At 34.9% G+C, this 12,934-nt stretch overlaps 2 pseudogenes; both read right to left on the reverse strand.

The window, feature by feature from the left end:
- The window catches only part of LOC111439838, a 26,301-nt pseudogene extending 25,067 nt beyond the window's left edge, over positions 1 to 1,234 (reverse strand).
- Positions 1,235 to 4,238: 3,004 nt separating this feature from the next.
- LOC111439840 lies at positions 4,239 to 5,142 on the reverse strand (annotated as a pseudogene).
- Positions 5,143 to 12,934: the final 7,792 nt, after the last annotated feature.

Raw genomic sequence — 12,934 nt, forward strand, 5'->3', positions numbered from 1 at the left:
AAAAAAAAAAAAAAAAAGTATTATTTCCATTGTACCCTGTGTACACAAATTTCAAAGAAAATTGAATTAACAAAACTATTAAAATCTATTCGAGAGTAAAATTTAGTTTTAGAAAAAAAAAAGGGAATAATCTTGTTTCAAACAAAAAATAATTTTGCTAGATAGAAGTAAATTTTGTTGTGGTTTGATTTTAAAATTCTACCTATAAAAGAAGTTGAAAACACCTTGGAAGATTACCTATGGGAGAGTTTCTAACAAAGTCTCTCTTCTCTCCTCTCTGTCTTCTCAAACTCATACTAATCCAACCAATTATTTGCATGGACTCAAAAGTTCAATTACCTATAAAAGAAGTTGAAAACACCTTGTGAAAATCTGTAAGGATACTACGACCTCTAGCTTTGCAAAATCCAGCGTTGTTGAAGCTTATCAAAATCGCTGCAAAAATAAAGTTTAACAAGTGGTTCTATGATGTAGTGGTTAGTACTTTCGACTTTGAATCTAACGACCTGTGTTTAATTCCCGATAGGTAATCCACCAATTTATACAAAGTTGGTTCATAGCCGATTCGGTAGGGTCACTTTTGGACTGATAATTTGTAGAAGTGATCACTAAGGTTGAGATCATACAAAATGGGTCCATAGCTCAATGTTAGAGCATTTGATTGCAAATCAAGAGGTCACCAATTCGAACCTAGTTGGGCCCTTCTATCTTGGATAGAAATTTGTTACACTTTTTGGACCGCACTATGTCTAAGGGGTCACTAAGGTTAAAATCCTACAAAATGGATCCATGGCTCAGTGGTAGAGAATTTGACCAGTCACCCATTTGAACTTGGTTGGACCCTTTTATTTTGGATAGACACTTTTACACTTTTGGACTGACACTCTAGAACGGGTCACTAAGGTTGAAATCATGCAAAATGGGTCCATAGCTCAGTGGTAGTGGTAGAGCACTGCAGATCAAGAGGTCACCAGTTTGAATCTGGTTGGGCCCTTTTATTTTAGACAGGCACTTTATTCGATTTACTACCGACCATCGATTTACTCCCGACCACCGATTGTCTAAAGGAAAAGAAATAAGAATAATTATCGATTCCAAACCTTATTCCAAAGTCCTCCACCACATAGAACCATGTACTTAGAACCAGATGTCCACTATTCTCGTTATTCCAAAGTCCTCCACCACATAGAACCATGTACTTAGAACCCGGTTTCCACCCACCACATAGAACCATGTACTTAGAACCCGATGTCCACTATTCTCGTTATTCTTTTCAACTATGAACATTCCTGCATTCTGCACTACTAGGATATTGACATCCTTAATTGGTACTAAAGCATCTGAAGGCAATCTTTCTACACAGCTCATTCTAACACCTTTGGTAAATAGTTCCAAGAGACATTGTACTAGAATATTGACATCCTTAATTGGTACTAAAGCATCTAAAGGCAACCCTTTCACACGGCTCATTCTAACACCTTTGGTAAATAGTTCCAAGAGACATTGTTAGGCCGATTTTGTTCACGAATACTTAAGAATTTGATATTTATAGTTGTAGTTGAATACTCAAGAATTTTATATTTATAGTTGTAGTTGAACGCTACTTAAATTGATGAAGTGAAATCTTACAATAGAGTCTAATAAAGCGTTTGTCCATTAGAATAGATTGGAATTAAATTCTTTATAGTTCGAGATAATAGTTGTATTCTTTAAGTCATTGAGACTAGTGTTACTAGTACTTGTTAGTATATTTGAGACTCATCCCTACCACCTGAAGTTCCTTTGATATTGTAGTTGGATCTATGAGACTCATCCCTCAAATGTGAAAGAGTAGTTATATCCAACATTCTTACTTGTGTGCCTCTTACAATACTCTCAATAAATGGATTACTTGATCTATTCTACTCTACTTTACTTCCTCTTAATAACGGTGTGGTATCAACTCATATTAAAGATAATCATCACTTACATCCAAAACCAGAGTATAGTGGTCGACTATTGTCAAGGACCCATTCACTATTTCCATTCCTACCGACGGAAAAGTTTTATTACATTCATTTCTTTCTCCTTTCTAACTTCTTCATTCTCACATTAAACTTTTTTTTTATTTAAAAAAAAAAATTAAACGTGAAAAGGGAGAAAGAAAGAAAAAAGAATACCCTTAATTTTGAAAGCTTATCAAATACTCTTTGACCGATGTAAAGAAAGCTTGAGAATAATTTATTCTCGCGTCCCTCTTTGACACTTGTTGGATATATATCCGCCCTTCACATGTCGTATCATAATCATATCATATTGTAAAAACTTCGTGGTTATATCCTTCCCTAATTTATCAGAGTCTTATCGTCCTTAGACATATCATAGTTGTGTCGTTACCTGAACGTACCTTAGTCATAATGTTACAGGAAAGTATCGTAACGCTATCGTTCTATCAATTTATCATAATCCTATCCCTTTCTACCCATAACCTAATCGTATTGTTTTATGAATCCATCGTGACCATATTGTTTTTATCAATCTGTCATACCCATAACACTTCGATACGTAATCAAACCATAACGTTTCATGAACATGTCTTACTCCTATCGTTACATTACATTTAGTGCATCCTCCTCGTATCCTATCTCAAATATACCATTAAACACATGGTACCGTAAATATTATCATACAATTCACATATTATAACATAATAAGCATATCGATTGACAAACATTTCACACATATCAATATATATGACACTTCCAAAACCATGGGCACAGTTAACATCAAATATAACCATACGGATGGTAAGGTCACCTACCTGATTAGCTTAGGCTGGTGTCCCCAATTTATCCTTAAGAAAGTTTGATTTGTCCTTTGTATTAAAGTCAACCTATATGAACATGACATCAATTTAATCATTTCTCTAAATTTTATGATGCTCTTGTGTTAGATTTCATGGGAATATTGTGGGAATATTGCATGAGTAAAGTCTTTGAAATGTTTATATATCAAGACTGTTTTAACACTTTCCAAATCTTGATTTTTGGCTGTTTGTGTTTTTATTTTATTTTTTACTTGTGTTCCTCGTCTTACTTCCCGGTTTGTTACATTTTTTTAATTATGTTAGCAATGAGCCAATTTAGTCAATTCATTTTTTTTTAATTTATGTTAGTCATTACTTTTGGCTAATTTAATCTATTTTATTTATTTTATTTTTTTGCTATTGATTTTATTTATTTATTTATTATTATTATTTTTTTTTTTTTGCCATTGATGACTATCTTTCTAAAACATACTAAATAAAACTAAATAATTGGTTAAAAGAGGATATGAGATATAAGTTAAGGATAAATCTCTTTCCATATGAGAATAACTCATTCTCATGTCCATCTTTGCTACCATGTACTAAATTAAGGATTTTATTTCTCTTTGGTCAAAACCATCCTTAAAGCACAAAATTGAAGTTGTAGTTAGTCAATTATAATATTTGACGTGCTAGTTTTCAAACTACTTTAAATGGGTGTAAAGAAAGCATGAGAATAACTTAGTGTCACTAATTTGACACGTGTTGGGCATGTACTGAACACTTGTTAATACAATGGATTTATAATCCATCGTATCAGACACTTGACTTTGAATATATTTTGAGAGTGAAACGTACATTAAGCTTTTTTTTAAGTATACAAATATATAAACTTATTTATATGAATTTATTTCTAATATAAAATTGATAAATTTTTTGAAATAATTCTTTTTAATTAATATATCATTGTCACATCTGTGTCCTAGTTTTTTAAGAATGACATGTTACTGTTAGCAACAGAAAAAAAAAACTGGAAAGATCGGGAGAAATCTCTCATCCAATTGAAGAATGACTAAATCAAATCTAATTCAAATGACTAAATCAAATCTAATTCAAATAACAAGATTAAATCTAATCCAAATAACTCAATCAAATCTAATCCTAACAATCCCTCCCTTAAACTAAACACGAACAGTAATCAGTTTATATCTACGACCTCATACTAAACATCCACCAGGTAACTTCTTCAATTCCCATGTGCCATTTCTGTTTATTGCTCCAAATCCATGGCTTGCCTCCATTTCTCACTCTTCAATGCTTCTTTAAAGTTTACAAAGTTTGCAAGTTCAATAGGGGTAAACATGGCTGAGCTTCATCATCTTCTTTACAAAAAAATTTCTCCTATTGCATAGTCTCTCATCCAGACTGCTTCATCAATATCTTCACAAAAATCTTATCCTATTAAATAGTCTCTCATCCAGACGGGTGGTCTCTTATTCCTTGCCTTATTCGAGCTCGGAGAGCTTGCTTCAGCCAAAGAGCAAGATGAAATATTTTCCTCTACAGTATTTTCATTTGCCGCTTCTATATCATTATTTTTATCTGCAGCTTCAATATCATAGAGTCTGTAACCTTTTGACTCTTCATTAACTCTCAGCAAAATATAACTCAAACTCTTATCATCTAGCCTAGTTCTCTGAGCTGCCCCCTCTTTTTGTCTCTGAATCAACTCGAGCTCACAATATTGTTCTTCTTCCTTCCGCTGCAGCTCCAAAACTAATCGTCGTTGTGCTTTTTCTACCCTTCTTCTATTCTCTTCCAGCATTTTATCTAGCTCTTCTCTCTCTTTTTGTGCTTGTTCTTCTTTTTGTCTTGTAGCAGTAAGAGCGGGTTCTTTCTCTTTCTCAAGTTGCACATCAACATTATCAAACAACTTCGTGCGACCTTTCTCTATTCGCCTCTGTATTTCTAATTTAGTCTCTTTAGAGTTTAACCTTTCTTTGACCTTCTTCTGAATTAATTAGTTCTTCCATCCTACTAGCTGTATCTTTTTCTAACTTCTTCAACTCTGCTTCACGCCTTTTCTTCTCTTCTTCCTCTTTCTTAAGCTTCTCTATGGAATGATTCTAATCAGTGGATGCACGACTAGGACTGGAACTGGACGATTTGGGAAAAGAAGATAACGAGGAAGACCTACTTCTGCGTTGGCGGTTGAGGGAACTTGAACAGCTGCTTCTTCTGGAATGAGTAGTGGAATGATAGGGGGAAGGACTTGGGTCCCTTCTGCTTCTCTGGCTATGGCGATAGGAATTGGAGCGGTGAGTGTACGACAGAGACCTTGAACCACTTCTCCCCATAAGTTTCAATTGAGTTTGAACGGCTGCTACAGGCTGCGATATAGCATGCAATATGAAATACGAACATTCGATTCCAAGACATCTTTGTCTCCATGATTAAGCCTCTCTCAGGATGAAACACCTTGCATGTTTCATTTTGAAACAAAAAGGTAACCCCCTTTGCTTGCAATTTACCACTACTCAACAAATTGTTCCTCAGGTCTGGCACATAGAACACTCCTGTGATTATCATTATGATTCCATTCACTTCCAACCGTACATTACCCTTTCCGGTTACAACCATGCTTGAGTTGGTTCCCAGCTTCATTGAATCTCTGAAACTTTCATCAAAATCTGAAAAATATTCCTTCTTCCCACACATATGATAGCTACATCCCGAGTCAAGGAACCACATATCTTCTCTATTGGCCTTATTCATATTCACGTAAGCCATCAGCGACATCTCTTCTCGATTCTCTACATAGTTTGTCTCCTTCTCCTTGCTTTGACATTCCCATTGAAAATTTCCTAGCTTGTGACAGTTATAGCACTCCACTGTGGCCTTGTTGAAGGTTTGTCTGCCTCATCTGGAATTGCTTTGACATTCCAATTGAAAATGTCCTAGTTTGTGACAGTTATAGCACTCCACTATGGGCCTTGTTGAAGGTTTGTCTGCCTCATCCCCTTCCTTTGTCTCTAAAGCTTCCACGACCTTGGCTCCTTCCTCTAGCAGACTGCACAAGTGGACTCTCCATCGACATACGTTTATTATGACACGCGTAGAAGACTGCTACTTCTAGTTTTAACTAGTTTAGAGCATGGCTCTAATACCAAAATGTTAGGAATAGAAAAAGAAAACTGAAAAGATCAGAAGAATTGGGAGAAATCTCTCATCCAATTGAAGAATGACTAAATCAAATCTAATTCAAATAACTAGATCAAATCTAATCCAAATAACTCAATCAAATCCAATTCTAACAGTTACCATATCTATTTGGTATCATATTTATGTCTCGTATCTATATCTCATTTTTATTTTTGTGACTCTAAAATATTTTGCTTTTATAAATAGATATCTTCACGAAAATAAGTTTAATTTATGTTGAGATGGAGAATAAAAATTGACACTTAAAGAACGTTGATACTTGGGACTTTGATTCCTCTTAGTGTGAAGCTTGTATCTTGCAAACTTCTACTCATAAATTGTTAATATTATTTTATTTTATTTAATAAAACTCCATCCAAACTTCTACTCATAAATTGTTAATATGTAAGAAAATACACGTACAAAATGTTTATACTATTGGTAATACACTAGTCTTGGTTGTTTGACTAAAACAATGCAACCATTGTCCAAACTAAAGAATTTGATTCGAAGCTATCTCCTAATAGAGGAAGGCTCAATTCGACTTTGTTGTAAGATTCGACCCTATCAACTTTAATAGCGTTCTCCAACTATAAATATTGAACTCCAAAGTATTCACGAGCAAAGTAAGTTTGTTGAAACTATCTATAAAAGTGTTCCAAAGTGTGTCGTGGAGAATATTTGCCTTAAAATCTAGTTCCAATTAGGATGTGAATGATGAAGAAGTGCAAGCTGTTGGAAGGTTTTCCGTGGAAAATTTCAGAGATACGGGGATTGATACCTTGCATCCCCAAAAGAAACTATTCGTTATTACTATTTTATTTCTATTTAATATTTCCTTATTTATGACATAATGAGTATCGAAATTAACTCATACTTCAAAAAATAATTTCTCCCTTTTAGAGATGCAAGGTATCGATCCCCGTACCTCTCGCATGCTAAGCGAGCGCTCTACCATATGAGCTACATCCCCACAATTTTTGTATCACAAAACCCTAAATTTCCCGTCATCAATAATAGTGAAAATAAAAAAAATATCAAAATATTAATAACAAATAGTTTGGTTTGGTGATGTGGGGCATGGATAATTTTGAAAATGAAAAAATATAATAACAAATTAAATACTTTCTTTTGGAGATGCGGGTTATCAATCCCCGTACAACTCGCATGCAAAGCGAGCGCTCTACCATCTAAGCTACATCTCCACAATTTTTACGTCACAAAACCCTAAACGTCTCGTCATGAATAATAGTGAAAATGAAAAAATATCGCTACTCATTATGTCATAAATAAGGAAATATTGAATAGAAATAAACTAGTAATAACGAATAGTTTCTTTCGGAGATACAAGGTATCGATCCCCGTATCTCTCGCATGCTACATTCCCACAATTTTACATCAAAAAACTCCAAACTTCCCGTCATCAATGATATTGAAAATGAAAAACTATCCCAGTACTTCTCACATGGGATGCAAACACTCTACCATCTAAGTTATATCCTCAAGATTCTTACGTCACAAAATCTTAAACATCTCATCATCAATAATAGTGAAAATAAAAAAATAACGCTATTCATTATGTCATTAAATAAGGAAAAATTGAATAGAAATAAAATAGTAATAACGAATAGTTTCCTTTGGAGATATGGGGTATCAATTCAATCCCCGTACCTCTCACATGCTAAGCAAGCAATCTACCATCTAAACTACATTCCCACAATACTTATATCAGAAAACCCTAAATGTCCAGTCATCAATTCTAGTGAAAATGAAAAAATATCTCCGCTAATTATGTCATAAATAAGGAAAGGTTCAATAGAAGTAAAATATTAATAACAAATAGTTTCTTTTGGAAAGATGTAATAGAAATAAAATATTAATAACATCGTTTACATATGTGTCACTTGTGTTATTTTAATGTATTTATTTACTTGGTAAACGTCTTTCATACTACAATCTCTTGAAGGGGCATTTTGAGAATCGAACTTTCATACCACTAGACCAAATGCCCTTGTTATACCACTTGAAACTTATGTATGAAGCCTTAGGCCTAGGTATTAAGGTCGTATTTTGTCGTATTGCAGGAAACACGTGAAGTCCTCGGATGTAGAATTTGTCTTGGAGAATAAAGCCTTGGGATGGGATGTTAAGAAAGACTATGAGTATTAAGAGCATGATGGTAAGTATAAAATGTCGAATATGAAGTTAGGTTGATTTCAAATATGAAGTCCTTTTCTTGAACACCCAATATTTTTAGCTTCTACTCAAATATATTTTTCTCTTAGTAGTTGGAGAGCTATAAAACGAAAAGTTGAATTGTTATAATATACAAGGGTTATCAAATAAACCAACAACCCAACAAAAGAAACAAACTAATCAATTTTGGTTGGATTGATTCGGTTCAGTTCATCAGTTTGTTTGATTTAATTTTTCTATTTTGCCTCGTATGACGTGAAAATAAAGTTGTATTGAATGCACCTTAGTTTCATTTATGACAAACTCATATGAAATGCATTAATAGTACTCAGAGTTGGAGTCTATAAGCATTTCATGAACTTCAGTGCAATTCATGCTTCATTAAAGATGAGATGAACTTTTGTTAGGTAAGGGGAACTTTAAATTACTTCATGTGTGGAGCTTCCATTACTATATGCTAGTTACAATCTTTAGGATTGACTAATTGGACACGAATTCATGGATTTAGGGAAATTTTTGTGTAATTATCAACCACAACTTATGTTTTCAAATTTTTATGACATAATTTAGGTAGTTGTTTTTATGAGTAGTAAACTTGTTTCTTTGCATAATATGGATTTAGTTGAACTATTATTATCGATAAGATGGAGAAAGAAATTGTCTTTGAATTGACTAATAGACCTAGGTTCATCGTTGTTGTCTTTTAACTTGTGATTTGGCAAAAAACTTAACTAATATGAACTATCATGCCACAAGAACTTTTTAATCAAGAATATACCCTACACATCATTCTAGATGGCAATAAAATGGAATTAAATTGAACGCACTTTATTTTCATGTTTGGCGTGTTCAAGATAAAACATAATTGTATTAATGATATTGAGCCTGGAGTCTATAAGAATATAATGATCTTAAGAGAAATTACTATTTTATGAGAGGATACCAACTTTATTTAAGGTACTAGGAGTTCAAGAATCTGGATTTGAATCTTGTTAAGGAACCGTAAGAAATGAAAGTTTTGAATTCTAGACCAAATTTGTACCTAATAATTTCTTTTTATGACTAATTATAAATTAAGAGAAATATTTTTGTAAAGATAGATTTATCTCTAAAGCTTTCGTGACGAAACCATGTTTAGATTAGCAGTTTAAAGTCAGGAGATGCGGTCACAGGTGTGATTATTTTGGATGGGTTCGTAATAGAACTTATCGTTGAGATGAGGGAGCGTTCAAAGGTTGTGCACTCACAGATGGGGTTGTTTTGTAGCCTTAGTCTATCTTTGTGTTTGAGTTTTTTTGTACTTTTTTTTTTATTATTATTGTAATTGTATCCCAAACACTTTTTTTTTTTTGTTTGGATAAATTTGAACAACACCATCTTATAATTTTATTTTATTTTACATTTAATGTTGTGTTGTTTTCTAAATCTCATTTTAATTTTACAACATTTTCTTATTTTATATTAATTTACTTTTATTTTTATTTGTTTTCACTCTCAATTTTAGTTTCTATTTGAGTTTTGAACCCTTGAAATTGGTTGGTATCAGAGCAGCCAGATTTTAAATTCTATAGATTTTTTCTTTGGATAAAGAGTCGTATATCTCTATGACTCAACTCGATGACACGTCTCTCCACGACCAATTAAGCAGTCTAACCCTATTTTGTAGTATATGATATGTTGTAAAACTTGTATGTTTTGATTTTCATGGTAGTTATAAAATGTCCTTGGACGTTAAAGAGTGAACGTTAACTATATAAGACAATACTGGATCAACATTATAGTGTCTAGATGTGGTGAGGAGGAAAAGAGTGGTCATGAGATATCTGACTAGCCTTATGAAAATAGAGAGTTGTCGTTGCACAGTGTGAGACATCTAATCCATAAAATTTTGGTACTAGAAATGAAGAAACTGGAGATGGTCCTCAAATGCCTGTATGGACCATTTCCAATCGCACTTTTTTTGGTTCCCTGGCAGCGTCAACAAGATTAACCCTACGGCGTGACAATCCTGGAACTTCCACTCCTCCGTGGTCATGGTATCCAACTTCACCCCCTAAATGGGTTCTTGAATTTTTTTTCTCGTATAGATAATATTCAATCTGCATCTTCTAGAAACTGATAACGAATCCATCAAACTTTTCAATTCCAGTCTTTGAACTTTCTATCTTCACAGATCATGGTGAATCTCTCCTCGCTCTGATACCAGTTATTAGAATCACACAACAATGCACACACTTGATATAAATGAACACAAAAAACATGATAGAGAAAATGTAAGAAGAAATATTGACTAATGGTTAAGGTCAGATCAACTTTGAGTTTAAAGCAACAAGAACCAAAGACTGGTGCGAAAATTTTATGGACTAGTCGAAGTTGTCCACAAGATTATGAAGACAGCATATAGAATCCAATTGCTCCTATGGATACAGACTAACCCTGTTGTCCATGTCAGTAACTTGGAACGTTATTATTCCGAACAAGAAAACATCAAATAAAAGCAGGTGGTATGACGTCATGCAAAGAAGAAATTGTTTCAAGCGAAGAAAGTAGGAAAGACACCAACAGTTGACTTGAAGAGTTAACAAACCGAGAAGTGATTTTCAACAGCTCCTAGTAGGTTGGAAAAGACTTCTCAATACTGAGATCAGCTAGAAGCGTGTCGCGAGACCTAATGTCAGCCTCATCCTACAACGTTGAGTTTATGAAGAGCCGGTTGATAGAGACATTGACAAATTGTATAAGGGTAGATGTCGCGGTCATGATTGGCCAAGGCGTGTTGCCTGTGGCTGCATGTTAGATGTCTCAGCTATTCTTGTAAAAGATTTGTGGTTCATGGTGGCATGCTCATTCCAAACCACTTTTACTTGCTTTCATCTTAGATAGGTCTTTACTATTATTGTTGTGCCAATACGGGGTGTATGATTAGTCCTCAAAATCATATCTACACCCATCAGGACTAAAATGTCCCAAAATGTACTATAGGAGAACGTAACCAGTTTGTTTCTTCACTTGTAGCTTATAACATTGCTTTATTTGAAATTGTTTTTAACGTATTTCCTCGCTCACATTTTCTAAAATATTTCTTCTAAACGTGATTCGAGCATACACTGCTATTGTTCGTTCAATCTTAATTTTGCATGGTTGACTTGTTCATTGGAATAGAACAAATGTCACATAATCATTGTCTCACTACTACAAGAGTGCGATTGTGACACTTGTCTTCTGTTCAGTTGTGGGTCGCATCTTGTGACTAGTTACGTGAGTTTGGTCTGGAGAATACGTGTAGGTTGAAAAAGAAATGGTTGGATGCGGACTACAAATAAGGGTTGGGCCACGGAAGGTTTGTTTTTTTTACCACATATGTACTTTGGGCTAGCGAGTCTTAAATTTGGGTTCGTTTGAAAAATTTTGGTTCGTTTTTTAGTTCAAACGAACCCAAATTAAACCTACTAGTTCCTTCTTCCATGCACGACTCACTCTTAATTAAACCCAAATTAAGCATACCAGGTAGAGAAAGGAAGGCTGCTCGATCTCCTGTAAGGTCAACCCTCAACGACAAGCTCACCATGCAATGCTATAAGTCCGATAGAAGTCCAAGGTTTCGTCTACTACAGACCAGGAAGCTCTTGGAGGAGCTAACATGAAATGAGAAATACATTCGATTACGGCAACATATAGATAGCTAACTTTTTGGTAGAAACTGAATGATCCCTTGGCTCGGGCAAGAAAAGGAAAAGGTAGTCGTACTCCTACCTTTTCCGTAGGACAATAGAAAAGTTTGAGCTGAAAGGTTGAATCACACCTGGTAAGAAAGGCGGGCTTAGCAGGTTTCTCCAAACATATAAAAAAAAAGAGGAAGCAACTGTTCTTAAAGAGGATATCGATACGCATACATTCTCGCATGGAAGAACCTAGCTGAACCGGATCAAGGGTCCTAACCTAGTTCGACTGACCTTCTTTGGTTGGCCCCCGCCCCTTGTAACAAGGTCAACCCGTACGTGCTTTTTCCTTTCGTTTAGCGAGATAGCTTACTAGCTCTTTCGGCTCATAGCAGCAGTATGAAAAGTGGAATCTTCGTCCTGAGTCGAGTCCGCATTGCCATACAAATCGACATCGGCCAAACCAAAAGCTCCTATGTTTTCTTTAACGAGAGCTGATCTAACAGTTTCGATAAAGCCAACCTCTTTTAAAGAAGGAGTCGCTCTGCCTTGATCATCGTGGACATATGTAGCTCCCGCTTTACCTTTGCTTACCGTGAAAAGAAAAGTTCCCTCACGATAGGCCCTCCCAGCTCCCGAACGTCTTTCTATCAATCGAGAGAGGTATAGAATAGTACACCAAACGAACAAGACAAGAATGGACTCATAAGATGGGCGGTCAGAGAAGCGATTTCATTTGTGTTATCCGCCAAGCAAATGATCAAGGAATTCTCTATACACGGCTGAGAGATGACCGTATTATTGCACATCCTGAATAAAGTACCGTAGGCAAGCGAAGCTTTTGAAAATGAAAGCGTGTAGAACTCAGATCCACTCTCTTCGATTCGTAAACTTCGGATCTGATCTTCCTTTCGTCTCCGAGTGACTGAGAGAGAATTTAGGCCTGGCGTGCATCCAATTTTGTCAACAATAAGGTACAAAGCGGATTGATGAAATGGGCTTGAAGTTCCATTATCGTTAGGTCGAAGATCTCTACTAGGTTTAGTGCACTTTTGTAGTTGCGAATGTTGCCGTAATCGAATGTCTTTCTCAT

The sequence above is a fragment of the Cucurbita moschata genome, unplaced genomic scaffold (assembly GCF_002738365.1).
Source record: "Cucurbita moschata cultivar Rifu unplaced genomic scaffold, Cmos_1.0 Cmo_Scf00111, whole genome shotgun sequence".
Classification (NCBI taxonomy): Eukaryota; Viridiplantae; Streptophyta; class Magnoliopsida; order Cucurbitales; family Cucurbitaceae; genus Cucurbita; species Cucurbita moschata.